Genomic DNA, 13,268 nt, shown 5'->3' on the forward strand with positions numbered 1-13,268 from the left:
ACATGGTGAGGTCCAGACAGAAAGGAACCCGTGCCCCACCCCCACACTCCCCACCTGCCCCAAGCCAGTAGCCAGGGACTTAGCATTGAGTCCCAAGCATGTGAGTGGCCAAGTCTTCAGATGATCCCAGTGCTAAGCTAGAGATCTTCAAGCTAAGGTCCCATCACCCTGGGGAAGAGAAAAACAGTCCTTCTTACACTCTGTCCAAAATCCTGAACCATAGAATCTTCATGTGTAGCAAATGGTTGTTCTCTCCTTCTGTGTTTGGGTCCATTTGTTATACAATCCTAGTAACTAGAAAACTATGAAATGATGGACAAGCACTTCTCTTTGCGGCTGGATTTTCTTATCACGCAGACTCGTTTTACAAGAAGAGAAAGGAAGCATTGGCACACTGTGTTCTCTTCCCCTTCCCAGTTAACTCATCCTCATTCCTTCTATGTCCTCCCTGGCTCTATTAAATGGTGACTGATATATAAAAGTTGCTCATGGGGGCGCCTGGGTGGCTTAGTCAGTGAAGCATCTGCCTTCGGCTCAGGTCATGATCAGTGGGGAGCCTGCTTCTCCCTCCCTCTCTACCCTTTCCCCTCCGCTCATGCTCTTTCTCCCTCACTCTCTCAAAGAAATAAAATCTTAGAAAATATTAAATAAAGTAAAAGTTGCACATAATTAATATATAAATAGGGTAAGCTTGGATATATGCACTGATTTGTGTTACCATCACCACCATCCAGAAAGGAGAGACCCAATCCCTAACCCAAGGAATAGTAAATATATCCATCACTTCTACAAGTTTTCTTGTGCCCCCTTTTTTCCGGAGGGGAAGGGTAAGAACACTTCACCATGGGACTTCCCCTCTTAAATTTTTGAGACTTTAAATTTTGACTATAGGCACTATGTGGCACAGCAGATCTCTGGAACTTGTTCATCTCGTATAACTGGAACTTTATACCCATCCAGCTCCCCAAAGCCATCCTCATCCCCAGGTAAACACCATTTTATTCTCTATTCTATACCTTTGACTATTTTAGCCTCTTAGTAGATGAATCAAGCAGTATTTGCCCTTCTCTGACTGGCTTATTTCACTTTATGTAATTTCCTCCAGGTGGATCTCTGTGGTCACAAATGGCAGATTTCCTTCTTTTGTAAGGTCGGCTAGTATTTCATGGCCTGTATGTTCCACATTTTGTTTCTCCCTTCATCTAATGTGCTTTTGTGATGTTTCTAGATCTTGGTTATCATGAATAATGCAGCAGTGAACATGGTACTGCAGATAGTTTTTCGAGACCCCGATTTCCGTATTTCTGGATATCTCCGGATATTCTCAGGTTTTTTTGTTTTGTTTTGTTTTTAAAGATTTTATTTTTATTTATTTGACAGACAGAGGTCACAAGTAGGCAGAAAGGCAGGCAGAGAGAGAGAGAGAGAGAGAGAGAGAGAGGAGGAAGCAGGCTCCCTGCTGAGCAGACAGCCCAATGTGGGGCTCGATCCTAGGACGCGCTGGGATCATGACCTGAGCAGAAGGCAGAGGCTTTAACCCACTGAGCCACCCAGGCGCCCCTCAGGTTTTTGCAGGGCCATATTCTCAGGTTTTTTTTTTTTTTTTTTAAGATTTTATTTATTTGACAGAGAAATATAGACAGAGAGGGAACACAAACAGGGGGAGTAGGAGAGGGAGAAGCAGGCTTCCCACAGAACAGGGAGCCCGACATGGGGCTTGATCCCAGGACTCTGGGATCACGACCTGAGCCAGAGGCATACGCTAATAACTGAGCCACTCATGCGCCCCATCCTCAGGTTTTTTTGAGGAAACTTTATACTGTTTTCCGTAATGCTTATACCATCTTGCATTCCCATCCATGCCAACAGTGCACGAGGGCTCTGATTTCTCTATAACTTCACCAACTTGTTATCTCGTGTTTTTGACACTAACCATTCTAACACACATGAGCTGATATCTCACTGTGGGTTTTTTTTTTGTGTGTGTTTGTTTGTTTTTAAGATTTATTTATTTATTTGACAGAGAGAGAGATCACAAGTAGGCAGAGCAGCAGCAGGTGTGTGGGGGGGGGAGCAGACTCCCTGCTGAGCACAGAGCCTGATGTGGGGCTCGACATCAGGACCCTGAGATCAGGACCTGAGCCAAAGTTAGAGCTCTAACCCACTGAGCCATCCAGGCGCCCCCTCACTGTGGTTTTGACTTCCATTTCCTTGATGATGAGTGATGTGGAGCACCTTTTCTTGCAACCTGCTGGCTGGTCGAATGTCTTGTTTGGAGAAATGTCTATTTCAGTCTTCTGCCCCCCCCCTTTTTTTAACTTGGGTCATCTGTGTTTTTGCTATTGAGTTTTAGGAGTTGCTTATATATTTTGGAAATTCACTCCTTGTCAGATATACTGTTGGCAAATATTTTCTTCCATCCCACATGAGGCTGTTTCATTCTGTTGTTTCCTTTGCTGCCCAGTTTTTCAGTGTAAGGTAGACCTACTCCTCTATTTTTGCTTTTGTTGCCCTTCATTCCTTCTTCATATCCGTGCAACTTCATTTCCTCAGGAATGCCCTCCCACTCTGCCTCCCATGCTAGCTCAGGTCACCAAGCACTGGCGTAGTGCACTTTGCATTTTTTTTCCTTCACGCAGTTTCTGATCATGTATTTATCTGTAGTTATTAATAAAAATGTTAAGCTCATCAGGGGAAGGTAACCCCCGGTCTAGCTCACGGTGATGTTAGGCCACTTAACACATCACATGGCACAAAGAAAATTGCCTACTGGATGAGCTGGGACCTGTCCAAGGTCATACATTAAGTATTAGATCTGAAACCAGAACTTGGTGTCCTGATGTTTAGATGAAGGCTTTCTCTGGTATGCCATTTGCCTCCACTCCAAACCTTGTTGCTTTTCTCAGTGCCAAAACTTCAGACCATCTACAGATTAAGGCATGATGTCTACAACCTCTCCTCAAACCAAAAACATTCCATCTTCATCTCAGCAGTCACCTTCTTGCCAAAATAAGCCAGGAAAGGTTATGGGAGTGCCTGGATTCCAGCAGAAGTTGAGCTGGTCTGAGAAGAAAAACAGAGAAAAAGGAAATAGACCAAAATGTTGATTTGTTTAAACTTCTCCACAAACTTAACAACACAAGGAAACCAACAGAGACAAACTTATAATGAAGTAATCAGCTGATGAAGCTAATATTCCAGTAACATGAAATGATTCCCCACATTTCGTGGGGTAGATATGAATAGGGTCATTAAAATACGGCCATTGAGGGGAGGAAGAGTTTACTTTTTCTGTCTCCTTGGAGTCTGTGTTCTGAAAGCTCAGCAGGAATTTAAACAAATAGCATGGAGGAATGAATGGTGAATCCGATCATATTTAAAGAAAAAGCCCCTTTCAAACTTTTCTTCCCTTTAATAAATGCATTGGCTTCTGCAAGTTTTGCTTTTAAAAAAACCCTGCGGGTTCCCCCCCCCCCCCCTCTGGAGAGCCTATTTGTGAAAAACAAAATTAGCATCGAATTGTTCTAATATTGTTCTTCATATTTTTTTCTCTAGGTCAGGAAGAAATTATTAACTTCTCTCATGTAAGTGAATGTAAGGAGAAAGGAAGGAAGGTAGGGTGATAGGGAATGGGGACCATAATGTTCCTTCTTTGAGTAAAACGTGAAAAAAAAATAGGGAAATCGTCAGTGGTATCTGGAGAGAGTTACAGACCAAAAGGTATTGTATAAGTAAAATGGGTTTGTGAAAGTCACACCCCCACAGTGAGGGTCGAATTGCCTCTCTGAGCCTTTGTTTCTCCTGCATTCCAGACAAGATGCAACTGTAGGAAGGAAGACTGAAGGGAGAGATGCTCCCACTCCTCTCAGCGGGGCCAATTTAGTTGAACCAATGCTACAACCCCTGAAGTATAGGCAAGATGGCAGTTCAGCACTCTGACCTTGGATATGTCACTTAAATTCTGTAAACCTCAGTCTTCTTGCCTGTGAAATGGAGAACCAAACTCAGAGTTTTGTAGGTCAAATAATATAAAGGAATTACTACGTGTCCCCTAGCACATAGTGTTTCACAAATGTTAGAAAGGAACATCAAGAAATCCCCCGATGGGGCACACTTTGGGTGAGACCTCTCAGCACAGAGAGAATGGTGGTCCCCGAGGAGTTGGGGGACACTTTAATCCGCTGCTCATGCTCCTGAAACCAGGCTGCTCATTTCTGGGCAGTGGTGTGGCTCGAGGGCCCAGAGCTAGTCACCCAGTTTGCTTAAGCAAGTTCTTCCACACACACCCTCATACACACTTTGGCCCAAAATTCAGTTAAGTTTTTTTTCTTCCTTCTTCCTCTGTTGTTGTTGGGTTCTGATTATTTCCATCTGGCTGTGGCAGCTAGAGTGGAGTCTCTTAAAAAAAAAAAACAAAAACAAACAAAACAAACAAAAACCCTCCCTACAAAACACACATGTATCAAACCTAGAAGGCTTCTCGCTTCTCGCCTGCTTGCGCTCTGATGGCGACTCGGGTGAGCGCCGGCGGGGGGCGCGAGCAGGACCCCCGGCACCTGCGCGCGCTGCAGGCTTGGAAGAGGGTCCGCTTGGTGCCAGCCGCCGTCCCCCCCACCACCCCGTTTTGCCTCCAGTCTCCGGCTTCCGGCCCGGCGCCCGGAGAAGCGGGCGCACTGGGAACAGCGACCCGGGCATCTCCCGGTGGAGGGGGAAGAGGGAGGTGGGAGGGCGGGTGATTTCAGAGATTGAAAACAGAGCAGTCCCTGCGCCTTAGCTCCGGAGCTCATCTGACTTGAGTTAGCGACCCCCCACCCACCCCGGCGCCTTAAAAAAAAAAAAAGTTGGAAACTGGCGCGTTCTTTCCTTCTCTGTTCGAACTTTGTTCGTAGTTGTGCTGTCTCTCCTCGGCGCTGGGGAGGAGGGTCCTCGGCCGCCCCCTCCCAACCCCCCCCCACCCCCGCGGGTCCCCTGGGTCCCCCAGGGGGCGGGGGCGCGCGGCGCGGGCTGGGGCGCGGCGCCCGGGTGTGCTGCAGCCGTGCGCGCGGGGGCGCTGCGCCGTCCGGGCGGCGCTGATGGATTGCAGGAGTGCCAGAGCTCGCCAGCCGAGGCAGCACGGCTCCGCGGACTTTTTTTCAAACTCCCATCAATGAGACTTCGAGGAGGAGCTGGAGGCGGCGGCGGCGGCGGCGGACACGCAGGAAGGCGAGGAGGAGCCGGGGGAGCCAGAGGAGCCGCAGGAAGGAGCGCGGGCCGCGCGGCGCGCGGAAGACTAGGGGAGCTGCCGGCTCGCCGGCGGTAGGGGCTGCTGGGCCCCCGCCCGCCTCTCGGTCCCCTCCCCTGACTGGCCCTCCCCGCCTCAGCCGGACTGAGTCCCGGCACACGGCAGCCCGCGGCGGGTCGCCGCGCCAGCGAAGTTGGGATGGGGGCCCGAAACCACCGCCCGGCGCCCCGGAGGCCACCTGCGTGCTAAAGGCAAACTTTTGTCTCCCTCGGTAAAGTTGCATTGGCCTTCTTTTGCTTGCTCTGCGTTGCGAAGTGCCCCCTACCCCGGCCGAGCCCGGGCCGACTGGGATGCTGCGCCGATTCGGAGGGTCCTTCGGCCGCGTACCCGCGCCACGGCACGGGGATCGGGGAACCGGGCTTGGGGGGCTGAGGGCTGGCGAGAGGGCCCTGCTTCGGGCTCAGGCCAAACCATGGGGAGACTACAGTGGGGTCCGGGGCTAGGAACTCGTGTCCGGGGGCGATTTTGCATCCCCCGTCCTACCTGGGGGAAGAGCCTGTCCTTCCCGGGTGCACAGCCTACCCGACCCCCACCCCGTCTTCACCGCGCCTGAGCCCCGGGCTGTTTTTGTGGGAGGTGGTGGGTAGCACCGCAGGCTGGGATGCTGCAAAGCTCTCGGAGGTGGGCAGTGGGAGCGTGTCTTAGGGGAGTATGCAGTGTGTAGAGGGACTGCAGCCTGCCACTTGTGAACTTCTAACTGCACTTATCCGCGCTGCCCGTCGCGGAGCCCTGCCTTTCTTTCTTCCTCGCTCCTTCCTCCCAGTCTGCGGGCCCTGTAGCCCCCCTCCCCCTCGGTCAGGCTCTCCTCTTCGGCCTCCCTCCTTGCTTTTTTCCTCCAACTCCTCCTCCTCCCTTGCCCTCCGCCCCAAGATCCGCTTGACTTCTCGAAGGGATCCGCACGTAATCCCTGGCCCCGTCCTCGGGTCCCCCCACCCCTCACTTTTTTCCCCGCCTCCACTCATCATCTCCCCCCCCAACCCCCCAAGGGCCAATCTCTCAACAAGTATATTTGCTGAGGAATTTGAAAAATCCACTACTGCAACTTGATCTGTGTGTGATGGATGGGGAGAGGCGCGTAGAGAGTTGGGCGCCAATCCTATTAAGGGTTTAGAGAGGGGAGCGTTTTTTCCCCGGACGGGGGCGGGGGCGGGGGGGGGGTGATAGGGAGGGGTGGAGGAAGGGAGCGTGTACTTGTGAGTGTATGAGTGTGAGTGCACCCGCCGCGTCGGGGAGCTGGAAGTCCACCCTACTCGGGGCCTTTTCAGCCCGGCAGTAATTGCTGTCATTTCCTAGGAAACCCGACTTTTACAGCGCGAGGAGCTCGGGATGGAACCCGCGCGCTTCAAGCCGGGTGATCGGCGGCGGAGGCGCTTACGGGCCTCCACGGACCCCCCCCCCCCCTTTTCTAGGGTGTCTCTCTCTCTCTCCCCACTCCCTAATTTCGGTATAATTTTTTATTTGGCTGTCTGGGTAGATCCCCGCTGGAAAAGTAGACCCTTCGCAAGTGTGGTGCAGGGCCCTGGGGGTGTGTTTTATGCGCCGCTCTGCCCTCCCAACCCGGGCATCCCGCTGGGTGCACGGCCTCTGGCGCGGGCTTTGCAGCCCAGTGGCCGCGGCGGAATCCTGGGCCCCAGCCCCGCCGCCCTCGCCGGGCGTGTGAAGGTTTAATCCCGACAGCTTCAGATAAAGGGAGCAGTTGTAAAACGCTCATACGCTGTTTGCAGACGAGGCTCTGGGGGATGTTGGAGAATTTGAAAGTAAACGTTTCCCTCACAAGCGGCATAAAATAGTGTTTAAACAAATATTGTATTGGCATGCTCAGGGGGCTCAGTGCCAAAAAGTAAAGTAAATAAACTGTGAAATCCAAAATATACAGCGGTGGAAAGCGGAGGGATAGGCGGACTCGTCGCAAGTCCCCCTGAGGAGCTCTGTTTGCTCTGGCCACTTCACCTACAAGCCCCCTCCCCGCCCATTTCCTTACCTTGGCTGGGGGTTTCCTTCTCTGGGCTTCCCAGTGTCTGGGGGTAAGGCCTCCCTGCGCCTGGGAGCTTGGCTTTGCAGTGGCTCAGTCGGGAGGCAATTCCTTGTGTGGCTACCTGGGCTGGTGTCCCCCCAGGGGAGGGGAGGGAGACCCTGGCCAGGCTTGGCTGCTTTTAATTTTGATGTTCTTTATTTAGGCTTTTTCCAGCTTCTGGTGTGCCCTGGGGCGTCAGGTCTAGAATGTAGAATGTAGACTTGCAGAAGCGAGCCTTCTAGGCTTCCCTTGCTGCTGGTTCCTCTAACTGCACTCCTTGCTCCTCTTCCTTCAGCTTTCTTGCTTTTGTTTTCCGGGACCTGCTGCTTCTCCCTCCCACGGACAGAAGGTTGGAGGAAATTGTGGGGATGTTCTCTCCTGGATTTAAATTCCATTCAGACCCAGACAGAAGGAAAGTTGTCACTTGTCTGAGAGTTGCAAAGTGAAGTTAATGTTCTGTAATCTTTTTTTTTTTTTTTAAAGATTTTATTTATTTATTTGTCAGAGAGAGAGAGGGAGAGAGAGCGAGTACAGGCGGACAGAATGGTAGGCAGAGGGAGAAGCAGGCTCCCTGCTGAGCAAGGAGCCCGATGCGGGACTCGATCCCAGGACGCTGGGATCATGACCTGAGCCGAAGGCAGCTGCTTAACCAACTGAGCCACCCAGGTGTCCCAATGTTCTGTAATCTTGATGGTCTTGTGTTTTTCCTGCTGCTTGGAGAAGTCTGATTTCGGGAGGTTATTTAGTGGTTCTAGGGAGACTGACACTAATGCAGGAAGATCACCATGGAGGCATAGAGCCCACCTGCCCAGGAGCTAGCCCTCGGGGTGAACCAGCCAGCTCTTCTCTGTGGTCAGAGCAGTCTGTTTGCAAAGTCAGTGGTTGAAGCTGAGATTAAGAACCCCACCCCCCCATACCAGGGTCAGGTTGGAGAGGAACAGGGTGGGACCGGTAGAGATGTTTTTATCCACTGTGGGAATTGTTCTGAGGGGAATTTGCAGTGTTCAGAGTCCTCCAGCAGAACACCCCCCCCCCCCCAGGCTCCTCTCCAGCTTGCACTAACCCTGGCCTGGCCATGGCCTTGGAGGGAAATTTGGACTTGGCCCACCTTGAAGTGTGTGTGGAATTAGATGAGGCCTTTCTGGAGCACCACTCCACTTTCTCAGGGGTGCTCCTGCTCACTTGTGGGGGGAGCGTTGGACAGAGGAAATCCCTCGTGTTGCCTGGTCGGAAGAGGGGGCCACAGGGCCACTGGTTAGCGGCTCCTCGCCTGGCTGTGGGGGTCTTGGAGGCTCTGTACTGTAGCTGGCTTGTTTGCACTGCCGACTGAAAAATACACAAATACTTCATGCTTTTTGTACTCCCACAAGTGCCCTGTACACAGTGCAGCCCGTAGGGCTGGATTAGCAAGCTGGGGGATTCAGCAGGCAGGCAGACAAAATTGGATATTTGTCTAATAAACACCCTTCTTCCATTGGGGCCTCTCTCTCTCTCTCTCTCTGCCACCCTCGGCAGGGGGATGGGGTGGTTCGCCCCACAGATGCCAGCAATTCCCTTTAAATGAGACTAGGAGGTTGTCATGTGCCCTCTGAAACCCCTACATACCCCACTGGCTTGTTAACGCTCAGAAGGGAGTCCTGCATCCTTCTGTCCCCTAGGGGTGCGGCAGCTTGCCTTTTCTTGGGAAAGTGTGTGTTTAGCAGGACTTCCTTTCATCTGAACGACGCTCCCTCCTGACGCTGGCTTGAGCAACCCGTCTGGTTTCTTTAGGCTGGGGTGTGTGTGTGGGGGGAGGTCCTACCTGTGCCAGGGCCCATTCCTGGGTGCATGGGGCAGGGGAGGTGGTGGTGGTGGTGGTGGCAGCGGCGGCGGCTGTGTGTGGGGGGGCTGGCCAGGCCAGGTGGGGCCTCGCCCTGGACAGCTGCAGCTGCTCCCCGCTGGGCCAGGGCCCTTTGAAAGGGAACCCCAGGGAAGCAGTTCCCCCCTTTCTTCTTTTCAGTAAGTGTCAGAGGCACGGACAAATGAAACACGTGAAGAATGCCAAAGAGGGGAACTAGTCTCAGATTCCAGAAAATTCGGAGGCGGACTAGGTGTTTGTACCGACCACCAGAATATGCAGCAATTTCCAGTCAAAAGGCTTACTGGAGTCTAAAGACCTCGGGGAGAGGAGCTACTCTGTAATTGTTTCCTCGGGCTCGCTTAAAAGACCCTAAAGGAAGGGGACATTGGTGTTTGGTCGTGTCCCTTGGAAAAGGGCAGTGGCTTTGTGGTTTTCAAATAAACATAGGACTCCAGACTCAATATTACTCATTTTCTCTAAAATTAATTTGAGTGTTTGCTGTGGAATATAGGATTAAAAGAAAAAACCAAATCATTGTTCATTGTTTTTAGATTTCAAGCGTGACAAAAGCATCCTTAACCTACAAAACTTTGCTGAAAACTCTGAAAAAAAATGCACCAATAAGAACAGTATACATTCTTCGGGGTTAATAGCTTATTTATCCTAAGTCCTTCACAAACAGAAGCATCTTCGATTATCCCGTTTGTGTTCTGATTCTGGTTTCCTTAAAAACAGGCCAAGTGGGGGAACATAACTCAGTTAAGATGGGACCAAAGGGTACATATTAAACCGTTTTTGAGATTTTTTTTTTTGAATTTAAATTGAATAAGTCAATGCAGTTTTGTGTGTGTGCATGTGTGTTGTTTAAAAAAAAAAAACAGGTTGCTGGGAAGTGTGTTTTAACTGTGAGTGCCGGGTTTCAGGCATTAGCATAAGAAAAAGTTTTAGTGCATTTGCTATTGTCTTGAATGAAGAGTTTCAGCGAAGGGAAGGAAAGCCGCCAAGGGGTGATGGTCCACCGAGATTCTTCTGCAGGCCCAGCTTGTCATCTGCTGCTGAAATCTGTGATCCGATATCACTTTTATCTGCCTTTTTCCATTCTCCGGCCTTTTTCACACATTCACTTTTGTCAAGGTTTATTGATTATGTTTTCTTCTCTGCAAATCTGTGGAAAATTTAATGAACCAAAAACAGCAGTGAAATAAAGGGGACTTTTTATTCATTAGCACGGGATTGATTTCCCCCCTTGGGCCGAGGGCCCCTGGCCTCCTGCGAGTGAGGGGGGAGAGGGGGAGGGGGGAGGAAGAGGGCCGGTGGCACTGTTTCAGGCTGAGGCGGGGCCTCCCCAGGCCTGTGGCCTCCTCGCTGACCAGCACTGGGGAGCCTGGGGCTCCTGTCCCGACTAAACATTCAAAGGTTGGAGAGGATGGCTGTTCCTGGTCAGCCTGAGTCTACCGCGCTGCAGACCCCCAGCCTCATCCTCCAAGATTTCTGGTTCTGGGGGAGCTTTGGGCCAGGGGCGAGTGGACATGGATATTTGTATTCCCCAAACTTACAAACGAGTTGAGTGCTTGCCTAGGCCTTCCCGGGGACACAGTTAAGTATCTCTCTTCCTCCAGCCCTGCTTGCAAACCTGTAATTAAGCAAAGCTCCTGGTGTGATTACACTTCGCTGACTCGGCGGGGTTTGGAACCGCTTCCCTCTACCAAAGAGGGTGAACTCTTACTCTTTCCAGAGGCTTCTTGGGCAGCTTGTGGTACATCCAGTTCTGGAGCACATATGTCTGTCTCCCTTAGCCCTACTCTTCTTCCTTCCCTGCTCTCTCTCCTCTTTGTCTCCTTTCTGTCTTTCTCCCCCGCCCCTTTCTGCGCCCTCCCACCTCCTAATGCTTTAACATCTCTCTTCCACCATTTCCTCTTTCATGGCTTTATTTCTCCCCCCTCTCCTCATCTCCTTCTCCCACCCTCTTTGTCTCTCTCTCCGTCTCCTTTCCTTCTTTTCCCTTCTCTCTACTTTCCCCTCCTGTCCGGGACACCCACTCCCGCCCCTCACCCACTCCACTTGCCACCAAGCCGAGGGCTGGCCCAGGAGGCTGCGCGCCCAGGCCGACGGGACCGTGCCCGCGTCTGGGGGACATTCGGTGCCCCAAGTGCCGGCCGCGCGGCCTTCCTCCCACCTGCCCGCAGGCCTGGTTTGCGGCGCCCGAACAATGGCCACTTTGTCCCGCGGGCGCACCGGCAGCCTCCGGCGAGTGGCGAGTGGCGGCAGGCTGGACCGTGCTCGTGGCGAGTCGGGAAGAAAGCCAGCGGGCCAGATCGCAGTGGGTCCACGCCGCTGCCGCCTTTGTCGCTGCGCGAGCGCCCCAGAGCGCGCGGGCCACGCTGCTCTGCACCTGGGAAGAGCGCGGTTTGCCGAAGCGGCTGGCCCCAGCCCCCCTCCCCTCCCCCGCTCCCGAAGGGTTGGCTCGCCCTCCCCTTCCCGGGGTGGGGGGGAAGGGGTTCGAGGTCAGTTCAGTTTGCAGAATGGGTTGAGATCATTTCGCCAGAGCCTGGAGACAGAGGGGCCATGTTTCTGACGCCACCAAACTTCTGGTGCCGTCAGAAACTTTCTGTAGGGCATATGGGAGGCTGACTACAAGCAAGAAGGCGTCCTGTAGCCCTGTCGCCACCAGAAAGGCAGGAAAGGAGTGGTGGTCTCTCAGAATTGTCCTTCCCCTCCCCCAACTCGTCTTGACCTGCATGGATATGAGACCTCTTAGTTCAGAAAAAGAAAGATCTCTGAATGCTTAGGATGTTAAAAGAGCATCCGTCCCCGGGTCCAAGCAGACGCTTAGGCATGCTTCTTTGTGCGGTGGACAATGCAATAAGTCAGCCCGACTTTTGAGCCACATTTATAAGGAACTGTAAGGGCCGCTCAAGTACACTTGTGCTAAGTTGAATTGATTGAAATTTAATGGCGGTTAGTGGCGATGAATGGTAATGATTTTCCAGCGTATCTTTGGCATACTTGACATTAATAACCAGAGAGTGTGTGTCTATGCTCACCAAGAGCCTGCCACACACGTGAGGCTTAGCATTATTCATTTCCTTCGTCTCCTTCCTCTGCTCAAATCCTTTTCCTCCTCACCATAATTCAGTTGTTCGGATGATTTAAAAAAAAGGGTGGGGGGAAGGAAAGAGAAAAATCTTTCTCCATTGAGTACGTACGTCGTGTCAACATAATTTTGAGCTCATGATTTTTTTCAATTCCTACATAAATCAGCTTCTAATATACAGAATGTGATGAATTTGTTTCAGCTGCCATCATGAATTAATGTTATGCAAATAGGAGCTTTGCAGGTGAAATGATTTACTAAATAATTTCAACTTCTAATATTTAAACTCATTCATTATGTTGGGAGTTAAAAAAAAAGTCCATATTTTTAAACCTGAGATGGGGAGATTAATATATAAGTATTTGCAGTGTAAGGCAGACCATGATGGCCAGAGAATAGCTCTTAATTTGTTAATTCTTTCTTTGCGAATCTACAATTCACCAAACAGTGGCATAAGAAGAAGGGGATAGAATTCTTCCTAAGTTTCTTGTGGGGGAGGACACAAATGCATTTAAATAATTCCAGCATGACTATCAAGGTAACATAACCCATGGGATTGAAGGAGCTCTGCTTTGGGAACCAAGAGGGGCTTCTCTTTTGAACTGATCTTCAAAGAGGAATATGACCCAACCCAGGTGGAGAGGGTCAAGGGCCTTTGATGTCCCCTACCCCCATCTTTGTCATTTGCTAGGAATCCTTCCTTACATACATCATCTTTCAGGCTGTTTTCCTCTGGCAATAGTTGAGGCAGAGAGTTAGTGAGATGGATGAGTGAATATGAAGAAAAATTAGCCCAAACCCTTGGGGTTACCCTGAGGGAGAGGGAGAGCTTCTGACCCTGTGCAAGTTCCTTTGACTCTGGAAGGGGGACCTTGGCAAAGGTCATCTAGGATTCCTTGGCTTCAGAATCCGGGGAGCCAGGACACCCCGTCTCTCACCTCCCATCCTAAGAATCAGACAGTAGGCAGGGTGGGAGGACCGGAATCTGGAGAAAGTGTGGGTTTCTCTCACTCTGTAGTGAGGTGCTGCTCAAGGACAA

General features: G+C 51.3%; 1 protein-coding gene across 1 annotated transcript in view; it reads left to right on the top strand.

The window, feature by feature from the left end:
- Positions 1-5,170: 5,170 nt before the first annotated feature.
- Positions 5,171-13,268, top strand: part of GLI2 (GLI family zinc finger 2) — a 242,664-nt gene continuing 234,566 nt past the window's right edge. The window contains exon 1 of the mRNA XM_059394473.1: positions 5,171-5,492. The gene's annotated coding sequence lies outside the window, so the exon portion shown is untranslated. The remainder of the gene's footprint in view (positions 5,493-13,268) is intronic.

The sequence above is a fragment of the Mustela nigripes genome, chromosome 3, assembly GCF_022355385.1.
Source record: "Mustela nigripes isolate SB6536 chromosome 3, MUSNIG.SB6536, whole genome shotgun sequence".
Lineage (NCBI taxonomy): Eukaryota > Metazoa > Chordata > Mammalia > Carnivora > Mustelidae > Mustela > Mustela nigripes.